We start from the raw sequence: 6,167 nt of genomic DNA on the forward strand, positions 1-6,167 counted from the left end.
GGCAGGAGTGCAGTGGTGCAATCTGTGCTCACTGCAAGCTCCGCCTCCTGGGTTCATGCGATTCTCCTGCCTCAGCCTCCCAGAGGCTGGGTTTACAAGTGCTTGCCACCACGCCCGGCTAATTTTTTGTATTTTCAGTAGAGACGGGGTTTCACCATGTTAGCCAGGATGGTCTCCATCTCCTGACCTCATGATCCGCCCACCTCGGCCTCCCAAAGTGCTGGAATTACAGGCGTGAGCCACCGCGCCCGGCCAATGCTTTTAGTTTTGTTTATTAAAGTATACCTTGGCCAGGCACGGTGGCACACGCCCGTAATCCCAGCACTTTGGGAGGCCGAGGCAGGTGGATCACCTGAGGTCAGGCGTTTGAGATCAGCCTGGCCAACATGGTGAAACTCCATCTCTACTAAAAATATAAAAAATTAGCCGGGTGTGGTGATAGGCGCCTGTAATCCCAGCTACTCGGGAGGCTGAGGCAGGAGAATTGCTTGAGCCTGGGAGGTGGAGGTTGCAGTGAGCCAAGATCATGCCACTGCACTGGCAACAAATGCAGCCTGGGCAACAAGAGTGAAATTCTATCTCAAAAAAAAAAAAAAAAAGTATACCTTGAAATTACTGCAAACTATAGATAATTTAGGAGAAAAAGTTTTCTTAAATGTGGAAAACAAAACATTTAAGTATTTCATTCAATAAAACATTTTTTAAAAATTTAAGTAAAGAACGAACAATGTTTTAAATAAAACATATAAAAACATCTTTACCAGTTATTTAATCTCATGTATTAGTTTTCATTTTGCTTGATCTTGATTAGCAGTTTCAAATCAGTTTTTTCATTTGAGTTTTGGAAATTTTTACTTACTCCACTGGTAAGATCTTAAAGTTATCAGAAACGTCTATTAACGAATACTTGTTAGAGTCTTTTCCATTAATCTGATCATAGATGCCTTTAGAAAAAAATTAAAACAATGATTACAAATGACAAAAACCTTAGATTAGCCATGAATAAAAATTCGATGAGAGTTCATAATTGACAAGGAAATTTAGTTATTTTTGTGACATACATACATAATAGCCAGAATTATGGCTGAAGACATAGTAAATGTTTAAGAATTTTATACAAATTTTGAACATTCATATCAATAATATGCCCATAAGTGTAACTGAAAGAAGAATCCAGCATCACTTATTATTTGACAATGTTTTCCACATAATTCAGCATCTCAAATAAGCCTGATTTAGTTTAATATTTCTCTTTTATAAAGCTTTGAGACGTTCCAGGGCTCTCTGAAACATCTCAACATTAGTTTGAGGTCAAGAAAGACTTAATTTAGAAATTGATCCTGGGGAAGCCTGCCAAAGATGCCAAAAGGTTTAAAATACCTTATCAAAACAGGATCACAGATTACTGTAAAATATTAGTCATTTATTTAACCAGAGTGATAATCAAAAGACTTCAAAAGCAATACATAAATTTACATGAATGCCAAAAAAACTCTTTTTAACCACAGTTCTCCTAAGTAATAAAAAGTAATAATAAAAGCAACATGAAACAGAAGGAATTATCTGGATAAAACATAAAATCTTTGTTTCTTGGGCCAGTTACCAAAAAGGTAAATAAAAACCTCCTACAATGTGACTGCTTCTCCTTCTGGGAAGCTCATTTAGATAACCTGGAAGTCAAACCTGATGAAAAGGTGTTTTAATTTCATTGGACATAGGAAGAGTGTGTGTCCAAGGTTATGAGTGTGCACCATATTACAGATGAATGCAGACAAGAATACCAGTACATTGAGCGTGGGAATACATGATTCTTAGTAAAAGCATGGAAAATCACCTGGTCACATGTAATAATTCAGACACAAGAGAAAAGCCAAGAGTACAGAATCAAGTTCTATTAAAGAAAACATTGCTGTAAACTGTAAAGCTGCAATCCAGAAGATGACTAAAAAACAAACAAACAAACAAACAAACATTTCAGATTTAAATTAAAACCTCTTGCAAATATTACTAAGAGCAGATTAATACTTTAAGAAAACCTTGATGTTTTAACATAGGGGACCAAATTTTAGTTTTGTATCAGTGTATTTATACATACTTTTAAAATCAGGCTGGGTGCAGTAGTTCATGCCTGTAATCTCAGCACTTTAGGAGGCCAAAGTGGGTGAGTCACCTAGGGTCAGGAGTTCGAGACCAGCCTGGCCAACATGGCGAAACCCCCATCTCTACTAAAAATACAAAAATTTAACTGGGTGTGGTGGCACGTGCCTGTAATTCTAGCTACTTGGGAGGCTGAGGCATGAGAATCACTTGAACCTGGGAGGCAGAGGTTACAGTGAACCGAGATCATACCACTGCACTCCAGCCTGGGTGACAGAGCAAGATTCTGTCTCAAAAAAAAAAAAAAAAAAATCAAAGCTCAATCTTTAGAAAGACTTATAAATAATTCCCTTTTAATTATAGCCAACTTTATCACATACAAAGTTTCTTTAATAAATTCATCCTTCATAAATCTTCCACATTAGTTTTGTCCTATACTTCCTCTTTTTTAAATAACCAGTCATTTTACTTTAGGACAAAATTTTACCATCGATGATTCTTTCTCATACAAAATTATTCTCTTTTATTTTTAACCTTCTTTACCAAAAATATGTCTTCATATTTGTAACTTTTTTTTACATCTGTGTCTCTCATACTTACTGGCTTCTTTTAATCTTGTTTTTATTTCTTTTTTAAACTTACTTTTTGAAACAACCTTAAATAATGTCTGAATTTAGACAAAACTACTTTTTAATAAACAACACATTTTTATACTTCTATTTTTTAATAAAAAATTAGAAAAAAATATATATGTATTGGATTTTTTTTTTTTTTTTGGAAACAAGGTTTTACTCTATCACACAGGCTGCAGTGCAGTGGTATAATCACAGTTCACTGCAACCTCAACCTGGGCTCAGACAGTCCTCTTGCCTCAGCCTCCCAAGTAGCTGAGACCACCAGCATGTGGCACCACGCCTGGCTAATTTTTAAATTATTTATAGAGACAGGATCTCCCTATGTTGCCCAGCCTGGTCTTGAACTCCTAGGTGCAAGTAATCCTCTCGCATCAGGCTCCCAAACTGCAGGTACAAGCATGGGCCACCATATCTGGCCAGAATTGTTAAATCTTAATAACATTAATTTTTAGCAAAAACCTAGGAAGCAAGACATTTTGAACTGTCACATACATTTTATAGACAAGAACCACCGTATAATTTTTAGAAACATGTTTTCCTATATATTAATAAGCCCAAATATATTTAGTCTAGTCTTTTTATTAAATTTTAAAAGCCAGCTGGGCACGGTGGCTTTTGCCTATAATTTCAGCACTTTGGGAGGCCCAGGTGGGCAGATCACTTGAGCTCAGGAGTTTGAGACCAGCCTGGGTGACATGGTGAAAACCCCGTCTCCACTAAAAATACAAAAAATTAGCTGGGCATGGTGACAAGCACCTGCAGTCCCAGCTACTTGGGAGGCTGAGGTGGGAGGACTATTTGAGCCCAGAAGGCAGAGGGTGCAGTGAGCTGAGATTGCACCACTGCACTCCAGCCTGGGTGAGAGAGCCAGACTTCGTCTCAAAAGAAAAGAAGCCAAGAACAAACTTATATTTATGTTCAACAATTTGTGTTTTAGTATTTTATCTTATCTGGAAATGACCCAGGCATTTAATGAATATGTATTACTTAATTTGATGTACCATAACTTTCAGATTCTAAATTACATGAAAAATTTATTTAAAAATGTTTATCCTATTATGTTTACCTAATTTATTGTTAGCAATTATACCTAGATTACTTATGAAAACTGAGCTATTAGACAAAGCTAGTCATCATTTCAAGCTTTTGTTGTTGTCATTAACTACTTTTACAGTATGTGAATTTCAGGTATTCATCTAAGTAAGAACTTTACAGTTAAACATATGGATATTTTGCTTTTGCTGAGAACAAGATAACAAAAATTTTGCTGATAATAGCTGCTTTATTAAATTAACAATATTAAATTCATCTTACTTATTAAAGAGTTACATAAAGATCATTTTATTTTTAGACTAGATATACAGTTGTATAAACTTTGTGTCAAAACCTGACCCCTTAAAACATTTAGTAGAGACAAATATAAAACTTTCTAATCAGTAAACTCAGTCAAAAACATATGCTGACAATTCTGAAGACATTTCTATTTTTATTTTATCAACAGAATTAAAACTAGCATATTTATCAAAGATTTATTTAAGTCACATGAACTAAAATGCATTTGGGTTAGTTACTATATATTTTAACAATTTATATGAGCATTCACTTATCTGAGCCAATCTAAATAGAATTTCTTAAGGGAATTCTACTGACTACATCAGGTTTTACCATGTAGATACAACACAGAAAATAATAAATGTACATATGTGTAAGCACACCAAAACACAAAGATTTTATGGCTTTTATTTTAGGATTTTAGTCATGGGACAGTAAAACATAGTAATACAAACCCACCCGTTATGGAGGAAAAGTTAAATATTAAATTTGAACTCAATTGAACATGGACACAAACAACAGTCACCAAGTCCTGAAACAGGTTGTGTGAGCCCCTTGAGGTTTTCACACAGCGCTGTTACAGAGAAATCTTTATTTTGATCTATTCCTATATGTTAGTTATTGAAAAACAACAAACAATCACAAAAACAAGTTGACCTCTTTGTGTTCCTTGAGCCCAGTTGCAAAGGGCCCTCCTGACTCTTACAAAAAGAGATAGGGTCCCTGACCGCACCGAAGCTTCATGAGACCGCTTCTCGTCTGTGCACAGGTGAGTGGCAAACTCTGGAGCCCAGGCTGTTGCTTCCCAGTCTGGAGGTGAATCCTCCACTGTCTGGTGAGTGTAAATATATATATATTTATATATCGTTTTCCTTCTCCCCTTCCCATTGCAATTTGCTTATTATATCAATTTACTTATTATATCATTTGCTTATTATATCATTTGTAAAATCTCTTTTACCCCCTTTTTTGTCTCAAATGAGTTTAGGGAGTTAAATTTTTAAATGTTTACATTTTAGCTAGAACTGGCTGAAGAGTATAAGAAACCAAAATTTCCAAGCAGCCTTGAATTAGTAACAACCTATCTTTTGTTTGTCAGTCTGGTTAGCTTGAGTAGTTAATGTAGTTGAGGAAGCATTTTAGAAAAAGTTATTTGTAGGGTTTTTTCCTAGCTATTTCTGGCCCCTGCATGGCAGACTAATTTTTTTTTATGCCAGACAGAGTTACCTTATACTATTACTCAAGATTTTTACCTGTTCCACCTATGAGCCTAACTTTTATAAACATTTATTTAGTTCATTTCTTTCAGAATAGCAATCCTTCAATTAACTGTTTCATCACTCTAAGCAATTATTAGCCAAATTTACATTTTCAAAAGGTTTGACTCTTAGGTGTCTAGGTTATTTATTTCCATAGAGCTATTGTAATTTGTAAAGTCATTAATTTGAAAGTCTTTTAAGACTTCTTTTTTTATGCTGGCTGGAATGTCAAAAGCAGTGAATAATACCGGCAGAAAAGTCAGCAGATTCAAAGTAGGCAGAAAAAAATAGAGAACTTAGAAGGCCCTACATGTTAGCTCTATAGTTGCTGGCAGTTTAAAAACTAAGCTTAGAGAGTTCAAATAATGTCCCTTGAGCTCTGAATTTTTCTTGATGTAATTTTCCATCAGTTTAAAAAATGTGCTCAGCCGGGCGTGGTGGCTCATGCCTGTAATCTCAGCACTTTGGGAGGCCGAGGCGGGCAGATCACGAGGTCAGGAGTTCGAGACCAGCCTGGCCAATATGGTGAAATCCCATCTCTACTAAAAATACAAAAATTAGCTGGGTGTGGTGGTGCACACCTGTAGTTCCCACTCCTTGGGAAGCTGAGTCAGAAGAATTGCTTGAACCGGGAGGCGGAGTTTGCAATAAGCCGAGATCATGCCACTACATTCCAGCCTGGGCGACACAGCAAGACACAATTTCAAAAAAAAAAAAAAAATTGTGCTCAAAAATGAGCCATAAGTTTTGAATGTATAGCCAGCTGGAGTACTAAAGGGTTTGATACGCTTTTGAATCTTGAAGACCCTGTTCCATTTCTTATTAATCGCTCCAGAGCAAAGAA

This window comes from Macaca fascicularis, chromosome 1 (genome assembly GCF_037993035.2).
Source record: "Macaca fascicularis isolate 582-1 chromosome 1, T2T-MFA8v1.1".
NCBI classification, from domain to species: domain Eukaryota; kingdom Metazoa; phylum Chordata; class Mammalia; order Primates; family Cercopithecidae; genus Macaca; species Macaca fascicularis.